Source organism: Equus caballus, chromosome 6 (genome assembly GCF_041296265.1).
Source record: "Equus caballus isolate H_3958 breed thoroughbred chromosome 6, TB-T2T, whole genome shotgun sequence".
Lineage (NCBI taxonomy): Eukaryota > Metazoa > Chordata > Mammalia > Perissodactyla > Equidae > Equus > Equus caballus.
In genome coordinates, this window is record NC_091689.1 from 4,579,864 (window position 1) to 4,602,557 (window position 22,694).

The 22,694-nt window shown below is 34.3% G+C and overlaps 1 protein-coding gene across 7 annotated transcripts in view; it reads left to right on the forward strand.

The window, feature by feature from the left end:
* The window catches only part of SPAG16 (sperm associated antigen 16), a 1,027,170-nt gene that overhangs the window by 883,562 nt on the left and 120,914 nt on the right, over positions 1–22,694 (forward strand). The gene's annotated exons all lie outside the window — the stretch shown is intronic.

Below are 22,694 nucleotides of genomic sequence, written 5' to 3' on the forward strand. Positions count from 1 at the left end.
GTATCGGCTGAAAGTTTTAGAGAGAAACTTGGGCCACAGTCTGAAGCATTTTTTTTTCATAAAAAACTATTTTGGATTTAAAAAGAACCTATTTCCACACATAAAGAGGATATCCTTTTGTTTTATACATTATACTGAGCACAAGTTCTAGTGTGTACCGAAAGCATCATCTTGACCATTTACTGAGAAAATCTAAGGATATTTCTGGTCAACTCAAGCAAACAATTTTCAGTGCTTCAAATTAGGGATTCATGTCAATATTATATTATATTTGACATTTGTACTTTTCTTTATTGGATTAGAGCCCTAAGCAGAGGAAATTTATTTAATTTACCTGATATGTGTTCAAATATTCCCCAGCATGCTTCAAAAGGCTAAAAACAAGTTTTGAATAGGCAATTGAATGCACGAATTTGCAATGTAGGATTCCTATGTTCAGTTAAGACATTCCATGTACAGACAGATTCCCAATATATGTCCCCATTGTATGTGTATTTTAGTTTTTCCATGCTCAGTAGTCATTTTGTGTGCCTTAGGAATTCCCAAGGAATTCACATCAACCATGTGTTCCTAGGTCCTGAATTTCCTTTTGGTACCCTCTAGGAGACACTCTGCTGACAAAGGAGAAAAGTGAGACTGGAGGTCAGGAGATAATATGTTTTATTTCTAGCTTTGCCACTAACAGAGGTACTTTGGACAAATCGTTGGACCTCATAGTTTACAAACTCGTAATTTAAGGGAACAGGATGCTGTTTAGCTCTTAGTGGCTCTGGAAGACGGTATTTTCCAAAAATTGCCTGTCAAGAAGTGAAATCTAGGATCTCTCCCCTTGAATCTAGGTGGGCTTGAGGCTCACTTGTTAACCAATAAAGCAGCAGAAGTAACACTGGGTAAGTTCTGAGGCTTGATCAGAAAAAGCAATGTAATTCAGGATTGGTTTCGTGAAACATTTGCACTGGAGCCCTGAGCCATCCTGTAAACCTCTGCCTGCCTTCAGTCCACCATGCTTCAAAGAAGCCCAAACTGGATCACACAATCACACAGAAAGATCATTTGGAAAAAACCAGCCAACCTGCAGCTGCTCCAGCCTCTCACTGTTTCAGCCTTAGCCAATCTCTGACTGTAACCACATGAGAGACCCCAAGCTCAAACCATTCAGCCATGATCTTCCTGAATTCCAGAGCTGTGGAAAAATGTGAACTATAACAGAATAATTTTTCCAAGAAATTTTTTTTTTGGATGAGGAAGATTCTCCCTGAGCTAACAGCCATTGCCAACCCCCCTCTTTTTTCACTTGAGAAAGATTAGCCCTGAGCTAACATCCGTGTCAATCTTCCTTTACTTTTTGTACATGGGATGCCTCCACAGCATGGCTGATAAGTGGAGTAGGTCTGTGCCTGGGATGGGAACCTGCCAACCCAGGTTGCTGAAGCACAGCATGTGGAACATTGACTGCTTGGCCACAGGGCTGGCCCTCATAACACAATACGTTTTATTTTAAGCTGCTATATTTTAGGATGATTTGTTATACGGCATTACAGTGGCATTTGTGAGGTAAGGAAAACTATTTCACGTCACAAACTGCTTCTTTATTTTTTGAAAAAATAAAATCCTGCCTTTTTAGTTGACTATGTAAATGTTTTCGGCACAGATATAGTACCTAAGTGCCTTGAATTGTTTCAGGAAAACATGTTATAACAATAATGTGGTTTGTTAGATCATGGACTCCTTAAGAAATAAAATGTGTCTTTTAGTTGAATTCGGTGCAATTCCTAACTCAGCACCACAGGAGTAGAAACACATGTAAATTATAAGTGAAAATGTCACTTCCAAGGGCTGCAGACTGGATGTGTATGGCCTGCTTCCTACTCTATTGTTTTTAATCCTGATCTCCCTGAATCTTCACTAGTGAAATCTCTATTAAGAATTTCATCATATATCTCAAAAGAGTCATGTGTTAGGTTTGATTGAGATGATATATTCCATGATGGCCCAAAAAAAGGATCTGGATAGAGTCCTCTGAGGTCCAGTAGTTTTTGTTTTATTTTCTGTTTTAGTACATTGCATTAGTGTGGCTCTCTCATACATTAATTATCTCTTATATATATAATGATATACATTTATGAATTGAATTATTAATTGAAATATAACTATCATATTTATGAATTGATGTTTCATGCTTACCAACTATCTTCCCAATAGTAGATGCTCAATAAATGTTTAATGACTGAATAAAAGCCTATAAGAAACAATGATTAATTAAAGTGTGACTTTAAAAATTAATCATAGAGGCCAGCGCATGGTGTAATGGTTAAAGTTCTGTGCATTCTGCTTCAGTGGCCTCGGTTCATGGGTTCAGATTCTGGACACAGAACTATGCTGCTTGTCAGCCACATTGCGGCAGTGAGCCACATATGAAAAATAGAGGAAAACTGGCACAGATGTTAGCTCAGAGCTAATCTTCCTCAAGCAAAAAAAGAGGAGGATTGGCAATGGATGTTAGCTCAGGGCAAATCTTCCTCAGGAAAAAAATTAGTCATACACAATATATAGTTATTACACTTTGGTCAAGAGGATACAGTAAGTCTATAGGTTGAGACACTCCTACTCCAATAAATGTCAACCCACTATCTGCAACTATAGCTTTATAGCAAGCACTAGACTAGAGATGTGTGAGGACAGACACATTTTCACAAACCAGAAGTAAAATAAGACAGCATCTGTGAAGGACTCAATATTATCTCAGAACAATAGTTCCAAAATGCCATGTAAAGACCTAGCTTTGAACAGAGGGCTCAGAGGATGAGGCAACTGCAAAACAACTAGAATGGGAAGCAAAAGCAGAGGAGAAGGAGAGAAAGGGTGGGGGCCACATTAAAAATGAATCTAAAAACCCAAATTCCATAATATTTGAAAAAATCTAATATTAAAGAACAAAGCCCACAAAAAATACAGATATTAAACAAGAACAGGCTGATATAAAAAAAGATCATAAGAAATCATAGATATGAAATTTGTAATCACTAAAATTAAAAAAAAAAGTAAACAGAGTAAGCTCTAAACTAGACATAAGATGGTATTGAAGAATTCATCCAGAACACAGCAAAAAAGGTAACGAGATGTAAAAATATCAAGTGGTACAATACGCATCTGACAACACTGCCAGAACTAGGTTGGAGGAAATTTCATTGACTCTGAAAATATTTATTGAGTACCTACTATGTGCCAGGCACTATTTCAAGCACTTGATATAGCAATGAAAATGCAAATAAAAAATCCTCATTGGATTTAAATTTTAGAAGGATAAGATGATACACAAATGAAGAAATAAATATATAAGGTGTAGAAGTAATTAGTACTATGAAGAAAATTAAAGCAGAGTAAGAGAATAGAGAGTGATAGAGAAGAGAGTGATATTTGAGATAAGATGATCAGGACAGACCTCTCTCATATAGTGAAATTTATGGAGAGACTAAAGCAACCTGACGAAGTAAGTCTTGCAAATATCTAGGAGAAGGCTGTTCCAAGAACAGAGAATCACACAAAATAAAAGGTTTGAGGTAGAAATAGTTTGGATATACTTGAAGAACAAGAAAATGGCTTGTGTGACAAAGAAACAATGTTTGAAGAAATGATAGGTAAGAATTTCCAGAATTGAAGAAAATCCTAAGACCACAGATTGACAGTGCCCTCTGAAGGCAAAGAAATGTAAATTTACACCTAGACACACTACGTGAAACTGAAGGACTTGAACAATAAAAAGAAGAATACTGAAAGTTACCAGAGAGAAAATTCAAACTGATTATCCTCGATGAAGTTTCCAACACAGAGCAGAATTATTTTGAAAGTGATGGAAAAACTGTAACCTAGATGTTTATAAAAATAAACATACATTTTTCTTCAATAGGACAAATTAAAGACATTTTTCGGCATAAAAGTTAGGATTGTTTACCACCCTAGATGTACACTACAAGAAAAGGAAGGAAATGAATAGAATGTCAGAAACAACAGTACATGCAGAATTTGATAATGTTAGTAAATTCAGTTAACTAATTACTAAAAAATGGTTTATATGAAAAAGTAAGACTAAGACTATTGACAATAACGAAAATTAAATAGTATTGTGATTTGCATTATATTAGCAGGAAAATAAAAATAATGAGAAAAGCATTTAAACATTTTTTTAAAGTTTAAACTGATACACATAAAGTATGTATTTTCTAGTAGTAAAAGTAGAAGTAAAAGATCTGATAAAAGGATTTAAATTATCATAAATATTGGTGATTCAGAGCCTCCTAAATATGTACTATTTTGGGAGAAGCAGCTTCAGGTACTATGTTAGTTAGAAGAAGACATTACAGTAACAACTAAACCCTAATTTCAGTGGTTTAGCTCAGCGAAAATTTATTTTTCACTCATGAAATGTCAGATGTGATCAGGCGACTCTTTTTGGTGGCTTTCCTCCAATGATGATTCAGTGATTCAGTCATGTTCGTGATGCAACTCAGCCATCTTGAAATTTGCTTCCATCCACAAGGTTAGGAGAGCTCAAGGTCGGGCAAACTCACACCCTCTCTTGAGTGCCTTAGGCCAGCAATCACACATCACTTTCACTCACATTCTCATTGACAAGAATTAGTCACATGGCCACAACCAACTACAAGAAAGCCTGTAAAATCAGGTCCGCACACAGGTATTAGGTAAGCACTATCTCTGCCACATTTATTATTTTATATTAAAGAGCTGAATTTGTTTTTGACAGGTAAGTTTCAAAAGAAAGTTAAAAGGAAATGAGTCCCTTCAATGTGGAAAAATGTAGAAACCATTTGCAGGGGGAATATTGTGGGTAACTAGGAATCCGAAAGTCCTGAAGACAAACTATGCCACCTAATAAGTCTAACTAAGGCCTGTACTAACAGAGATCAAGTTTTATTGGCACTAAAGTAAATATAAATTCCATTTTAATATATTTTATGTTAAATGTTTACTAAGAATAGAAAATAGTAAAATGAATGAATTCACAAATTCTCTAGTTAATTACTCAGTTTCCTTATCTTAATCACATTGGAATAAATTTAGCATTTTAATATCTATAAAAAGAAGAAAACAGAAGTTAAAAGCTATTTTACTGTTATTAATTCACTAATGTTTTGCAAATTAGAAAACAATGCCATTTAAGTTTGAAATATAGCAAAGATTTAAAACTCCTTTGAAAAGATAATATCTGTATCTCTCTCTCTCTCTCTCTATATATATATAAATGGCCAAATAGCAATGTTTAGAAAGAAAAAAGAGTTTAAACCAAATGAATTTTTACCATGTTTTCTCTTAAATAGATTGTCTCTGATTCTCCCAGATTCTGATTCATCATTTTGATGGTTTGTCCAAGTTTATTAGGTTGGAAAAATATTCTGTATCACATTAAAAACATAGAAGTTTGTCTTCCAACTACCTTTACCATTAAAAAAAGAAAGTAATTTTTCTTTTGTGCTGTGTGTACATAAAGCACTATTATTTTAGCATATCAAATAAGTATGTGGTCAATTTCAAAAATTGAAAAAATAACAAGCAAAAGAGAACAAAGACTAGAAGAGCTGAGTCCTTTTCCTTTCACTTTTATTTTCACGGCATAAAAATTAACTTATCCTGAAAATCTTAAGAACTCTAATGACTGAGTACTATCAATGAAGACTTTTGATAAACGTTGTGTGGTTATATTTCATCATAGCAAAACTCTATATATGTAAAAATTAATTTACAAAATTATTAATCAGCAGATTCATTTTATGTGTTATGGCTAAGGATGCACGCTACTGAACTTTTTGGCTTCCTCACTCATATCTTTCAAGAGCAGAGTCATCCCATGGGCCTGCTCTGTGTCCAGCAGATGCTCTCCTGTAATGTTCTCTCTTGCTTTCACTCATTGCCTCAGACGTATTCTAGTGTATTTGTTTGTATCTGTCTTCAGTTCAAGATTAAACTATTCATACCTGAGAGACAGCATGAATTGCTAGAAGGTAGGGTCCAAGTTACCAATGAGATATTTATTTTTGCCTACTACAATTTTAGAGGTTAAACATTGACAAAGTAGCCTAATGCCTTTAATTGACTTATTTCCCTTTAAATTCTGAGGAATTACACCCAAATAATAATCTTAAATGAATTATTTGATGTTTGGAATATTATCATTTTTCTTTTACATGGTTAATTTTAAAAGATTTCTTCTCTATAAGCAAAATTTTATTAGGCCCAAGTCATAAAAATATTCTCAGAGGAATATATTTTCCATTTTATAGGTGAAGTCTATTAAAAAATTAAATTCTTTGTAATTTTTGAGACAACATCTGCTTCCAAAAGGCAGTGTGAGATGATGGCACAAAGCGCACTGGATTTATAGTCTAATAGCTGAGTTCAGCAAAAATTTTGACACTTGTTAACCTAGGGAATAATCACTTAAATCTCCTGCATCTATAAGATGGGAGAAAATGCGTTTTAATACACATAATAAACTAACGCATTTTTCTGTTACCAATGATATCATCATTGTTGCATTAACATGAGGTAGTATTTTATTACATCAAAGTCACTAGCATGAAATAAATCATCAGTGAATCATTGTCAATATGATGCATGACTATCTGGCATCTTTGTCTTTCCTGCACACCCACTTCCTTCTGTTGCAAACATAACTAGCTCTTTCCTGTGGGGAACATATTTTGTGGCTTGGAGATGTTTGATCTCTTATTCTTGCCAATAGCTAAGGAACTAACCAGAGCGCCTGTCACTCTGGCCCCACTGTTTTCCTAATAGAGAAATGCTTAAAGATTTTAACACTGAATGCCCATATATCCACCACACTCATTCCACAATTATCATTTTACAATACTTAATTTATCCATCTTTCTATCCTTGCATCAATGCATCTCATTTTGTGGTGCATTTAAAATTAAGTTTATATATCATTACAGTTAATCGAAATACTTCAACATGTATAATATTTGACTAGAGTTCAGTATTTGTTTTGCACCAATCTTAAGTGTACCATTTGCTGACCTCCAATATATGCATAAAGCAATGCAACTCAGACCTCTGTCAGACATGGAATGCTGCTATCCCAGAAAATTGTTCTCTCATGCCCCCTCCCGCTCAATCTCCACCGACATCCCTCAGCGACAACCACTGTCTGGGTATTTTTCAACCACAGATTAGTTTTTGACTGTTGTAGAACTACAAATAAATGGAATTTTTCATGTAAGATTTCTTTCACTCAGCATAATGTTTATGAAATTCACTTGTGTGGTTGTATCAGTAGTCCATTCTTTTTTACTGCTGAATAGCATTCTATTATAAAAATATATGTTTGTTTATCAATTCCCTGACTTCTGGGCACGGGCTGTTTTTAGCTTTTGGCTATTATTGATAAAACTGCTATGAACATCCTTGTACATAGTCTCTTTAGGATGTGTTCTCATTTCTCATGCTTAAGTAGTGAGAAGTGGAATAGTTAAACCATAGAGCTGGTATAGGTTTAAAAAGATCCAAACGTTTTCCATAGTGAGGATATAATTTTACACTTCCACTAGTTATATGAAGAAGTCCAGTTGCTCCACATCCTCACCAGCATTTGGTGTTGTGAATCTTTTAGAATTTATTCTGGAGGGTGCATATTTGTATCTAATAGTAGTTTTAGTCTGCATTTCCTGATGTCTAATGATGTTGAGCAACTTTTCATGTGCTTATTGGCATTTGTGTATCTATTATAGGTGTTTTTCAAAAACTTTGCCCATTTTTGATGGGGTTCTTTGTCTTTTTATTGCTGAACTGTAGAATTCCATTATATACGCTGGATATCAGTCCTTTGCCACATATATGTTTTGAAAATATTTTCTTCCAGCTTGTGGCTTGCTCATTCATTTTCTAAACAATATGTTTTGATGAGCTAAAGTTTTTACTTTGATGAAGTTTAAATTATCATTTCTTTTCTTTTCTTTTCTGGTTAGTGCCTTCCTAAAACCTGTCCTAAAAACCTGTTTACTCCTAATTTGCAAAAGTATTCTCTTTTGCTTTCTTCTAAAACTTTATAGTTTTAATGTATAAATCTAGGATCCATTTCAAATTAATTTTTCAATATGATGTGAATTTTGATGCAGGATTATTTTTTGCTGTTTGTTATCTAGTTTTTCCATCATCATATGTTAAAAAAAAACCTTTCATTTCCCCATTGGTGTTCTTTGGTACATTTATGAAAAATGAAACAGCTGTAAAAATGTGAGCCTATTTCTTGTTTTTCTCTTTTGTTACACTGATCTTCTTTGTCAGTCCTTATGTCAGTACTACACTATTTTCATTAATCTAGCATTAGTGGTCTTCATTTCAAGACTGTTTTGACTATTCCAATTTCTTTACATTTCTATACAAATTTTAGAATCATCTTCAATTTCTACCAAAAAGTTTGAGGTAACTGATTATTGTGTTGAATCAACAGATTATTTGGGGGATAATTGACATCTCAACTATATTGTACTTGCAATCCATGAATATCGTATATTTCACAATTTATTTAAGTGTTCTTTAATTTCTCTCAGTAGTTTCGTAGTTTTCAGTGTACAGGTCTAATATGTATTGTTTTAATTGTATTCTTAAGTATATTATGTACTTTTATGCTTTTATAAATAGAATTGTTTTCTAATTTCATTCTCCAATTGTTTGCTGCTAGTATAGAAAAATACAATTGATTTTTGTACATTTAGCTGATATCCTGTGACATTGGTAATTTCACTTATTAGTTGTAATGGTTGTTTTGTAGAGTTCTTAGGGTCTTCCACAATCATAGCATCTACAAATAGAATTTTGCTTCTTTCTTTCCAATCTTTATGTCCTTTATTTCTCTTTTTTTTTGCCTTATTGTGCTGGGTAAGGCTTCCAGTAAACTGTTGAATATAAATTATGTGACTAGAGGCCAGCCCCATGGTGTAGTGGTTAAGTTTGGCGCACTCTGTTGTGGCGGCCCGGGTTCATGGGTTCACATCCCAGGTGCGGTCCTACACCACTCATCAGCCATGTTGTGGCGGTAAGCTACATACAAAGTGGATGAAGATTGACACAGATGTTAGCTCAGAGTTAATCTTCCTCAAGCAAAAAAAATATATATAATATATATATATGAACATATATATACACATATATATAAATGAATTCTTTGAAAAATGAAATCTAAAAAATATAAAAATTAGAAATGATGAGAATAGAAATTCTTGCTTTGTTCCCAATATTAGGTTAAAACATTCAATATTTCCCCATGAAATACAATATTAGTTGTAGTATTTTAATAGGTGCTCTAGTTTGCATCATGAATAGGTGTTGAATTTTGTCAAATGCTTTTCTTCATTCATTGAAATGATAATATGATTTTTCTCATTTATTTTCTTAATACAGAAATGATATGATTGACTTTTAAATGTTAAGCCAATCAAATTTATGTGAAACAAACAACAAAAACAACATGCTCGTGATGCATCACTATTTTTATATATTACAGGATAATTTTAATAATATTTTCAAAGGATGTTAGGGACATTATAGTTTTAAGTTTTGTAAATTCAGTATTGTTGTTATGTTGTATTCATAAAACCAGTTGTAGAATGTTCTCTTCGATTTGATAAAAGAGTTTGTGTAGGATTGATGTTTCTTCCTTTAAATGTTTAATAGAATTCATTTCTAAAATCATATTGGCCTTTAGTTTTCTTTGCGGGAATGTTTTGATAACAACTGTATATATAATAGGTGTAGAGCTACTCAGATTCTCTGATTCATTTTGTGTCAGTTTCTCTAAGTTTTCTCTTCAAGGAATCTGTCCCTTTTCATTTATGTTGTAGAACATATTGGCATATTTTGGATCTTTTAACATTGTACCATAGGTCTCTGAGACACTGTTCATTATTTTTCAAGATTTTTAGTCTTTGTTCTTCAGATTGGATTATTTATATGGGTCTTCTTTCATCATCTTCCTTCCTTCAGTCTTCTCTTACTTCTGTCATCTCCATTCAGGTATTAATCCTATCTAGTGAATTTTGTGTTTCAGATATTGTATTTTTCTATTATACAGTTTCCTTCTGGTCTTTATTAATAATTTCTACTTCTCTGCTGAGATTTAAAATTTTTATTCTATGTGAGTATATTTTCCTTTATGTCTTTGAAAATAATTATCATAGCTCTTTAGACTCCTTCGCCAGTTCCAACATCTGGCTCATCTTGGAGTTGTAGTCTATTAATGGTTTTTTCTCTTAAGAATAGATCACATGTTTCTTTTAGTTCATATATTGAGTTATTTTGGATTGTACCTTGGATTTGCCGAATAATAAGTTGTAGATACCCTAAGTTCTTTTATTTCTTCCCAAGAATGTTGATTATTTTTGTTTTCATAGGCATTTTACTTGGATGAACTCAAACTACAAAGAGTGTCTCCCTTGAAGGTGTCCAGCAACTCAAATCTCAGTTCAGCTGTTTTAACTATAGATGAGTTGCTTGGTGTCTGCTTTCTGCATGCTTAATTCAGGAGTCAGCCAGATATTTGAGTGGTTTATATACATATGTGAGGTCTTCCACTTTCTGGCTCTCTTCTTTTTTGTATCACCACACACTTTCACACACACACACACACACACACACACTTTTCAGTAGAGATATTTAACCCAAATTCTATCCTTTGGTTCTTTGACAAGCCTGCAAGTTTTTGTATTAGTGTTTTACCCATCTCTGTCTTGCAGACTCGGGCCTCCCTCTTGCTAAAAGCCGAAAAATGCATCACATCCCTGAGCCGTGTCCTTTTTCCTAGTGTTCACTCTCCTTCACTGTCTGTCTGTCTGTCTGTTTTTTCACTATGCAGTGCCTTCAAGTGGTTCTGTGTGTGTGTGTGTGTGTGTGTGTGTGCTTAAAATCTAAATCTGGTTGTTTTGATAGGAGAAATCCCAAATCAGAAATCCCAGAATATCTGTTTGGATTTATTTTCTAAGTGAATTTCTGAATTATCGACATGAGTTATCTACCTCGAGAGCCAGAGTGTGTCTGAAGTAGTGCTTATTTTGACCAAACCCTTCTATTATGAAATTTCAAGGACAATAAGGTGGACTTAAAAGGACTTTGTTGAAGAATTGTGCTGTTTTACCAAGATTATGTATTTTTTTAAAAGATTGGCACTTGAGGGGCGGGCCTGGTGGTGCAGCAGTTAAGTGCGCACGTTCGCTTCGGTGGCCCGGGGTTTGCTGGTTCGGATCCTGGGTGTGGACATGGCACCGCTTGGCGCACCATGCTGTGGTAGGCGTCCCACATACAAAGTCGAGGAAGATGGGCATGGATGTTAGCTCAGGGCCAGTCTTCCTCAGCAAAAAGAGGAGGATTGGCAGCAGTTAGCTCAGGGCTAATCTTCCTCAAAAAACAAAAAAGTGATTGACACCTGAGCTAACAACTGTTGCCAATCTTTTGTTTCTTTTTTTTGCTTTTTCTCCCCAAATCCCCCCAGTACATAGTTGTGTATTTTTAGTTGTGGATCCTTCTAGTTGTAGCATGTGGGATGCTGTCTCAGCATGATCTGATGAGAAGCGCCATGTCTGCGTCCAGCATCCGAACTAGCGAAACCCAGGCCGCCAAAGCAGAGCGCGCCAACTTAACCGCTTGGCCATGAGGCCGGCCCCAAGATTATGTAATTTTTAATGTTTTAACACAAAGGAATAAAGCACATTTATTTAGCAGAGGATTAAACTACTTGGTTGTGATTTAGTAGCTAAATAAAATAAATGAATAAGTACTTACTATAAAGATTTTGTTCTGATTATTGAGCAGTGTTATCTTTTATTTGAGAAGCAGATGAAATCTCAGCCCACAACCTCAGGGGTCAAGGAATGCAATTTTAAAAAACTTTCTAAAATCTACTTAGAGTTCATTATATGCCTTTGCCACAAAGTGGAGAAGTTAATTTTAGTCATTCAGCATCTTCTCTGTCCCTTTTTCAGGGGTTACTTTCATATTCTAGGGGGCTTATAGGTATCACAGGAGAGATAGTTATTTAGTCCTCGGAATAATGGGAGAATTAAAATCTAGCATGAAGGAAGTAAGATTGTATGTAAGGTGGATAAAAATTGGAGGTGGGGAGGTAGAGAATATCAGTTACTATTTTGGAATACTACCTTACCACATACATTTGGTGTTTATATATTTGTTATTTTTGCTATTCAAATAAAAGTAATAATCCAAATATTTTACAGAACTAATTTGTTTCTTAGGTGTTTATTAAATAACATTCTTCTTTTTTCCAACAACTTGAAAATAAAAAGGAGTATGTATATGTATGTGTAATCACAGTCAAGAGTTTAACAGATTATATTCTAGCTACCTCATTTATAAACGTTATGCCAGATAACATGTTTCATGAAAGAACTCTACGCAATTTTGATGTAAATGTCAACCAAACATTTGGCAGCATAGACAATCTGTCTATAATCCAAGACATGATGCTGAATTATGAGGCAGGCATCTCTGTAAGGAGATTGTTGTGTTTTCGTCATGAATAAAGGAAAACATTCAAATAGTTTTATTTTACTCTTTCTTAGACACTATATGTTAGTGTCTAAATATTAAACACATATGTTAGATATCTAATTAGATTACACATCTAATATTCATTAGATAGCCTAATGAATTTATCATTATTATCCTTCTCTAATTTTCCTTATGTCCAACTATTTTCTGTTTTTAAAGTTTGCCTTTATTTATTCCAGTATTTTATGTATTTCCTGCAAGTAAGTCTTTTCCAAACTGTCCTTACCAGGAGAAAATATAACGTGCCAGGAAGCAAAAGGGAAATTTCAGAAATAAGGATAGGTAAATTTAACTTTCTGAGTCAATTTCTTCAAATGATTTTTTTGTTTAAAAATATGCCCTATTTGGAAAGTCTCTTGAATTACCTAAGTTTTATAATATAATCAATTTCAACTTGGTGTGCGCTTGTTAATTTTTTTGAAAATTTTCAAGTACTTTGAAAAAAGTAGTTGATCTTTCATTCTCTTATAATATGATATTCCTGTTTCAGTGATCAAGAAACAGCAGGCACCACAGACTGAAATAAATTTTTCATGGCCCTTATGCTGTATACAAACTAGTCATTAAACATTTTCTTAGAACGATGAAGTTTTTTAATAGCCTTGTTAAATTAACCAAAATTTTAACAATATATCATGTCAAAGTGGCTCTTTTTTCCTTTACTCTCAGTTTCCTTATCTACAAAATAGGAGCAAGTGATTCCTTATCTACAAAATAGGACTATGTGATTCTAACATCTTCTCTGGCTCCAAAAGTATTTAATTCTAATAAATAACTAAATAATAACAAATAATATTAAATGCAATTCATAAGTATCTAAAGATGTAGTGCTCCACTATATAAATAATCTTTCTTTAGAATAATCATTTCTGACCTGCAGAGTCTGACCTGAATCCCCAGAGTTTTGATGTTAAACTGTGCTTGTTGATTGAATGGTTCACCAAGGGCACGGGTGCAATGGCCTCACACATGCATAAATTTCACATTTCCATTTCAGCTCCTTGACTCAGCATAATGCTCCTATCTAGCCTCTCTAGTGAATTCTTAATTACTGATTGTTTATGTCTTTACCTGCTTTGTATCATTTGCAAGGTTTGCAGTAAATTCTGCATATCATTATATGTGTGCGAATGTGTGGATACAGAGCAATGAAATCATTTATGTTCCAGGCACTAGATAAAAGCTTTTGTTTTTATATCGGCCTTATAATTTCAGGGTACTTTTGCGTACTTGGGAGATTCTGTTTTATTTTATCGCGTCGCATTGCAGAATAACCTTGGCTGTTATACTTCAAGGTCTCAGGTGTTTGAGTCATTAGCAGCTATGGAATATATCAGAATTGCAATATAGCTGCGCAGCTACAAACTAAGGATAATCCAAGACCTTTCAGGCTTAACATCAGCATATGGACTACTCTTCAGCACTTGCCTGGAAAGAGAGCTAATTTGGGAATTTGGAGCTAAATTCCCTCAGGATGACTTCTCCAAGTGATTTTTAACTTCTATAATGCGAATAGAAAGGCGTGTGAAAATAAGCAGCGTTCAACTGAAACAGAGAACAGTAACACAGACGTTTGTGCCTACATCTTCCAAAATTGGTCATTTTACAAAGAATTGTATTTTAACGTATCTGATTTTTACTCGCACGCACTTTGGGAATGTTTAGTTCACTGACATCCTAGGTATAATTAAAATAGTAATAGAACCAGGTCTATAAACCACCTGCTAACTATTCTTTCTGCTTAGACGCCCTCCCTGGCTGTACTGCCATGCATATCCTGAAATCCATGCTGTTCCTAACAGCCAAATGGATTTTGGGGAAATCAGACCAAATATCGCATATAAAACCCCAAAATGATTTCCCATTGCATCTTGAATAAATTAAAAACATCTCCGTGGCCTCTGAGACCTTTCATGACAACGTCTACCTCACAGACTTCACCCATCCAGGCCTCTCTCCTCTGCATTCTGGCCGCCCTTGCTTGCACGTGCCCAGTGCATTTCTGCTGTGCTTGCTAATCCTTTTGCCCAGGATGCCTGCCCCTTTCCATAGATCTTCTAATGATTTTTTTCTTTAATTAATAGACTTTATTTTTAGAGCAGTTTTACGGTTACAAAAAAGTTGGACAGAAAGTGCAAAGTTTGCCTATGCTCCTTCTCCCCCGACTATTCCTCCATATCTCCACACCCCCTTACGTGGTTTCCCCTATTATTAACATCTGCATTCGTGTAGTACACCTGTTATAATTAATGAACAGATATTAATAATTATTAACTAAAGTCCATAGTTTGCATAAAGTTTCACTCTTTGTGTAGTACAGTTCTATGCTTTTTTGATGCATACATATAAAATGTCATGTATCTGTCATTACGTATCATACAGAATAGTTTCATTGCTCTAAAATTCCCCTGTATTCTGCCTATCCGTCCCTCCCTCTCTCCTCCTAAACCCTTGGCAACCATTGACCTTTTTACCATCTCCATAGTTTTGACTTTTCTATAATGTCATATAGTTGGAATCATACAGTATGTGGGCTTTGCAGACTAGTTTCTTTCATTTAGTAATACGCATTTAAGTTTCCTGTATATCTTTTCATAACTTGATAGCTCATTTGTTTTTATTGCTGAATAAAATTTTATTGTCTAGATGTACCACCATTTGTTTATCTATTCATGTATTGAAGGACATCTTGGTTGCTTGTCTGTTTTGGCAATTATGAATAAAGCAGCTATAAACATCTACGTGCAGAATCTTGTGTAGACATAAGTTTTTAACTCCTTTGGGTAGATAACAAGAAGGAGCATGACTGCTGGATCATATGGTAAGAGCATGTTTAGTTTTGTAAGACACTGCCAAAATATCTTCTGAAGTGTCTGTACCATTTTGCAGTCCCACCAGCAAAAAATGAGTGTTCCTGTTGCTCCTCGTCTTCGCCAGCATTACCTGTCATCAGTTTCATGGATTTTAACCGTTCTCTTGGTGTGCAATAGTACTTCATCGTCGTTTCAGTTTGCAGCTCTCTGATGACACGTGACGTGGAGCATCTCTTCACATGCTTGTTTGCCATCTGTATATCTTCTTTGGTATAGTATCTGTACAGATCCTTTGCCCATTTTTTAATTAGGTTATTTGTTTTCTTACTGTTGAGTTTTCAGTTTTCTTTGTATATTTTGGATACAAGTCCTTTATCTGATATATGTTTTGCAAATATTTTCTCTCAGTCTGTGGCTTATCGTTTTATTCTCTTAAAATGCCATTCATAGAGCAGAACTGTTTTATTTTAACAAATACAGCCTATCATTTTTTTCTTTCATGGATGGTATTTTGGGTGTTGTATCTAAAAACTCATCACCAAATCCAAGGTCACCTAGATTTTCTCCTATGTTACATTTTAGAAGTTGTATACTTTTTCATTTTACATTTAGTTCTACGATCCACTCTGAATTCATCTTTGTGAAAGTTCTAATGGTTTGTTATAGCTCCCGCTCCTCACTTGCATCTTCTCTTTTCACTGTCACCCCTCAAGGACGCCTTTCCTGATCGTACTAGCTAGAGCGGTTCTTTACAACCACTCAGTGACTAACTCACTGTCGTGCTTTGCCCCTAGCATCATCATTTTCTAAAACCATACTGTCCTTTACTTATTTGCATGCTTGCTACCTCTTTGTCTTGAATGTAAGTTCCATGTATGCCAAGACTCAGTCCATCTTGTCCAGTGCTCTGTCCTTAGTGCCTAACACAATGTTTGGTACATATGAAGGACTTGGCAGATATTTGGCGAATAAATGAATGAACAAGAGATACGCTTAACCAAACTCTCAAGCACATCATGAAATATATTAAACACCTTGACTGTGAGTGCCTTTGTAATTAACAAAGACGGAAAAGTTACAGGGATGAGAAAGGAGGGTACAGAAAAAGAATCAAGATTAGAACAAAAGTATGCCTATTTTGTTTGCTCTGCCTGTAACATATATTAAAAGCCCAGTTGAATCTAGAATATGATGCCACAAGAAGAATGTGACTTTTAGAGAAATTAAATGATTTGCATAGAAGTGTTTAGAGTGCCTGGGCAATTGCCAATAGACTTTATTTTTGGAGAAGATCTATGTAATCAATTTGAACAGTCAATAGAAGATTCAGATAAATTGCTTCTTCTTTACACAAAATGCAAATTGGCTCTAAGCAATTTTAGTTAAGTTTCTATTAAGCAAATAATGTAAAAGACTGTATTTTGTAATCTAGGTTAGATTAAATGATAAATTATTATATGTTGTTCCTACATAGGGAAATAATCACGTGGCCCAATCTTTTTTATAGCCTCTACTGAATCTTACAACAAACCAAAAGCGAAAGAGGTTTCAGAATTGTTTCCTTGGCTGCTGCTGAGCCATTCTGTAGAGATTTCTTGAGTTTTGAAAGTGTCTATAGTAGGATTTGCCTGCCATAGATGAGAGATGAGTGCCTGGTTTAAGATGTAGTCACTGTCATCAAGGTATTAATATATCTATTGGGATCAACTAGTCACCTATCACTTGAATCTTTCTGGTTATTTTTTATAGTGCACAACCCTTAAAAAAGAAAAATTGAAATTGTCTTGGTCTTTTCTACTGAGTCCGATCATAGGTCATTCTGTACACATTTGTGAAAGAAGTGAAGGAGAAATATTTATCCTTCTATGGTTTGATAAAATATATTATACTCAACAATATTTGTTGGGCAAACCACTGTATGGCTAAAATGGCTCTAAGCACTGTGGTGGTTGCCAAGAAATGTGACACAGGTTCTGCATTCAAGAAGTTTACTATCTTTTTGGAGAATAAGATTCAGTTACTTAAAAATTGGAAGGAAATAAAAATATTAAAAATACCTGCCAACTTATGTAGCACTTTAAAATTGACTAATTACTTTCACATCCATTATTTTATTTAATTCTCATAGTAATGTTTTTTGTGTGCATAAGGAAGATTGGCCCTGAGCTAGCATCTGTGCCAATCTTCCTCTATTTTGTATGTGGGACACTGCCACAGCATGGTTTGATGAGAGGTGCTAGGTCTGCAGTGGGATCCAAACCTGGGAACTCCAGGCCACTGAAGTGGGGCACATGGACTTAGTCACTATGCCACCAGGCTGGCCCCTCTCATAGTAATTTTTGAAGATGTCATTAAGGGATTTTAAAAATGGGCAAAATAAGGTATAAAAAGGCTAAATGACCTTTTCCCAAAGTTATTCAGTGGTGGAGCCAGGACTAGACCTGAAGCTAGATTGCAATTTTCACGCAAGCAGAAGTCTATATGTATGCTAAGCATCCACAGCATGTACATCAGAGCCTGGCACATTGTAGCTGCTGAATAAATATTTGCTGGCTAAATAAATCCAGACCCTGAGTTTCACACAATGGCATGCTGTCTAATTGATTATGCAACTCCTTGTCGTATAGGGACTGTATTGTATTTGCATTAGTTTCCTCTATTTTAGCATTAGTGACTGGCCCATAGTGGGTGAACAATAATGTTAGATAATAGGCAAAATAGTATGGATCCAAGCCATGCGTCAGAATAAAAGAAAGACTGGAATTTACTAGAATTTTCAAGAAAGATTTTAAAAGGAAAAGAAATACTTGAACAGAGTTTTAGGGAGTGTTTGGGAGATGGAAAAGAGGAGAAGGGCATTCTTGGTGGAAAATGATGTAGGAACAGTCATATCATTCTAAGACTTAATATTTTATCTTCCTGAGGCTCAAAAGAAGAACCTATGTGACTAAAAATAAACCAGTAGCATTTATATTTATTCTAAAAGTAAACAATGGAGAAACTATGGCTTAATGAATATAAGGAAAGACAGCAAGAGTCTAAAGAGAGTGTGTGTGTGTGTGTGTGTGTGTGATTCTTCATTGTGGACTTATGTGCCATTAGATATACAATAAGCTTCTAGGTTTCTGCATTGATACCTGCTGTGCACACAAGAACAGTATAGAACATTTTTTTTTCCTATTCTGTCAGCAGTAATGTTTTTTTAAAAAGCAAGAGGGTGCTACATGTAAATGTCACTAATTTCTTTGATTGAAATTTGTGATTCAACAAATTAACTACTCTGATTACCTTAATGCCTAAAATTTCGTATCTTGTCATTACAATGATGGAACCAATTCCTAAAAATTGCATTTAATAACCCATCAATAGAGTTTTCATTTATAGAAAGGCAGTGCTGTCATAAATACAACCATTGGACATTTGCCTTTTCAATAAGATATCTTCTGGGAACAATTTGGAAATTTTTTGAAAACCACTTTAAATTTGAATTTTCAGGGTGGGTGTTTATGTTCTTAGGGTATCTGTGCAAAATATAGACAGTAAAATATATTTGTTTCAGTTTGACCACAAAAAGCCTAAGAAAGCTAGCATATCATAACAAGAGGAACTACCTAATATTGTCTTCCTGAAGAGAAATGAAATTTAAAATTTTTTTATAAAACATTATACCATCAACAAGATTTTTAGAGAAGAAAATAAATCACCCAGCCTATTCCCACCTCCCCAAATACAGTAACAGATTTCTGTTTTAGATTATTTCCTTTTGATCTTTAGACGTGTGCCTTTTCTTTGCATGGTTATACTGTCCAGAATTAATGAACGTAGAATTGTGTGTGTTCACTAATGTATGTGTGTGTGTGTTGCTTAAATAAATCACGTTACTATTTAGTTAAATGTCTCTATTTTCTGAAGCACACATTTTTATTTAATATAGTCAATTTAGTATACATTTGACTCTGCAGAACTATTTCAATCCACTGTAGATCAAACTACCAATTGTAATGCCATAATAATGACATTGTATGCGTTTTACTACAGACTGTCCCAGACTTAGGATGGTTTGATTTATGATTTTTTGACTTCACAACTGTGAAAAAGTAAACTATTCAGTAGAAACTGTACTTCAAATTTTGAATTTTAATCATCCTGCAGGCCAGCAATATGTGGTAGGATCCTCTCTCGCGATGCTGGGAGGCGGTGGCTCCCATTCAACCACTCAGTCACAAGGGTAAACAACTGATTCACTTACAACCATTGCGTACCCATAGAACAACTCTGTTTTTCACTTTCGGTGTAGTATTCAATAAATTACATGAAATATTCAACAGCTTATTATAAAATAGGCTTTGTGTTAGATGATTTTACCCAACGGTAGGCTAATGTCAGTGTTCTGAGCGTGTGTAAGGTAGACTAGGCTAAACTATGTTGTTCGGTAGTTTAGGTGTATTAAATGCACTTTTGACTTAATGATATTTTCAACTTAACGATGGGTTTATAGGGACATAACCCCATCATAACCCCATCTGTACTCCGGTCTATTTATTGGGGGAGGAGGAGTGGTAAAACATGTAGTTGTAGAGAAGATTTTTCCTACATACTTCAAAAGATGATTTTCATTCAGGAGAAAATAATTGCAGCAAAGGGAAAGTCTGTGAGAAGAACCTACCTCAAGCACTTAAGCTGAAACCAGAAGTCCAAATATTGACTTCTGAATCATGAGGGGATCTCTTATCCCCTATTTACTTTAAAATTAACATTTGGTAAAGAAGCTTATCCTCAAATGTTGGCTCAAGGGCAAATGTCATTTCCTGGTCAAGACCCTGTAATGAATTAATGCCAGAGATAGAACTTGGAAAAGAGAAAAGAAAATGTCTTTGACTTTCAGATTTATCGTTATCAGTATATTTAGTCTCATAGCTTGTCTTGTCAAATTCTTTTTGGACTCTACATTCCTTTAAGATGAAAACTTAGTCATATTCATTTCAGAGCACCAAGTACAATATCATGCATTCGAAAATGTATTGAATTGACTAACTTTCCAGTGGAGTCTACTTATCTATATAAAATATTGAATTGGCTGATTAGACTTGGAAGGATAGTGTTATTGAACAATGACTGCCTCTTAACAACCTTCCTATTAATTACATTTGCACAGTCTTTGTTCAAGTATTTTACAGTTCAGAGCTTCCTTTTGGACCATAATCCAAACATATTTTAGAAGTAAAAATGAAGTCCTTTGTGGATATTTTTGATTTTCATAAGAAGATGTGTGAAATAAAACCTGTGGGTTGGTAAAATGGAAGAAATATCTTGGGATATGAGTTTTCTCTCTGGATGCCAACCTGATCATTCTATCACTCTCTGCTTACAATATATTGCATTTTTTATAAAACCAAACTGCTCAAAATGGCACCCATGAGCTTCTGTGAAATGGCTCCTGACTACACATCCATCTTTATCTCCAGTCAACCTCCTATTTTAGCTTATCATGCTTCAACAATATTAGTTCTCTTTCTGTTCCTAAAGTATCTCAACTCTATGACTCTTAGGAGTTTTCATGTCTTTTCCCATCTGCCTGGAGTGCTTCTCCTTTGATTAGTCTCATGATTGACTCTGCAGTCCTAAGGTCTTGGATTACATATCCCCTCCTTGAGGAGATGTTTTCTGACCACATTATCTAAAGTGGCTCCCCATTAGGGTTGTTTCTGTCACATCACCTCTATTTCTTTCATAAGACTTATCACAATGATGATCAGAACCATTGCCTATCTTCTCCAACAAATGTAAATTTCATGAATACAAGAACCTTTTTCACCTTTTCTCCCTGATATACCTACTGTGCAGAAACAGTGCCTGATGGACAGCAAGAACCTAGCAAATACTTGCTAAATGGATAAGCAAATATTTGCCATAAATGTAACATTTAATATCATAATATAAGCAATAAATTAATTTGAAGAGTGAGGTATAATTCTTATGCTCTTTTGCACTTTTGTCTGTCTAAAATTAATGACTAGTTAGTATTCCACGTTGTGAGCCAGCCAAACTGTTATTATTTCAATAGTTGAGACTCTGGGGTATATGTAGTTAGGAGACTTTCCAAAGCTAATGATAAGGATGAATAAAAAGGGCTCTGTACACTTTGATTTTTATTCAGAGAAGAAACAACTAAATTTGTTTCTAAAATTTTTTCATATAAATAGGTGCCTTGTGATATCAAGTATTTTAAATTCCATATCTATATCAATTTTAATAACTGATTTGGGCAAATGTTCATAAATTTGGTAGTTTATTAGAAAGTTGTTATTTCTAATGAGATGAAAGAAAATAATGACTTCAAACAATATATTTAAATTTTATTAAAATAAATCCTAGGAGATCAGAAAAAAAATAAGAGCAGGATTTTGTTTTATATGAATTTCTTTGAGCTTAACAAGACCAAAGGTCAAACTTTGAAGAGTTTCCACTATCTACGTGATTCTCATGGCATCTATCCCACTTCAAAGGAAATCAGAAAAAATAATTTCATATAAAAGAAGGAAATTTGTGATATTAATACAAAGTGCTATAATATTGACAATATTTCATAGACATGCTGGACGTTTTTTGTTTTTCTTTGAAAATTTTGTGTCATACTGTACCATTTCTATCTGTGTATATTTTAAATTAGAATTAATATTTACCAATTTGGCCTCTTTTTACAACATGGTATGGGGGTATGGAACAGTGTTAGTTTTCTTTGTTTAAGATAAAGAAACTGTATCAGTACCATAGTATATTTCAGCTCCTGTAGTACTGATGCAGTCTTTTCCTTTGTGGTTAAAATATAGAATTTGATGTTTCCCTAAGAAGCACCTTCTTCAGGAAAAGCTAATATTCTGGCAAGTAAAATGAGGAAATATGAAGAGGCAAAGATGAGAATTTTCAATTATTCTCTTTTAAGCTCATATTTGATTTGGGGTTTTGCTAAAGTGCGTAGCCATAAATACTAATTTTCAAATAAAATAATTTCTTTTCTTTCCTTTGAATGTTTCTATTTCAACCTAAAGGAATTGAAGTTTGAAATAGTTTTATTTCAATCTTCAGGAAACAAGATTTATCAAATAGTGAGAAACTACTGCATTTCAACCTAAATGTGGAACTGTGATTATGGACATTATTGTAAGCAATTCAGTCAGACTCCAATTTTCCTTTATCATGTTTTATGCACCTTTGCATGATTCTTGTTTTGAAAATGGTACTTGACTTCTGTTTTCATCTAAAATAGAGGAATAGTGATTGAATTTA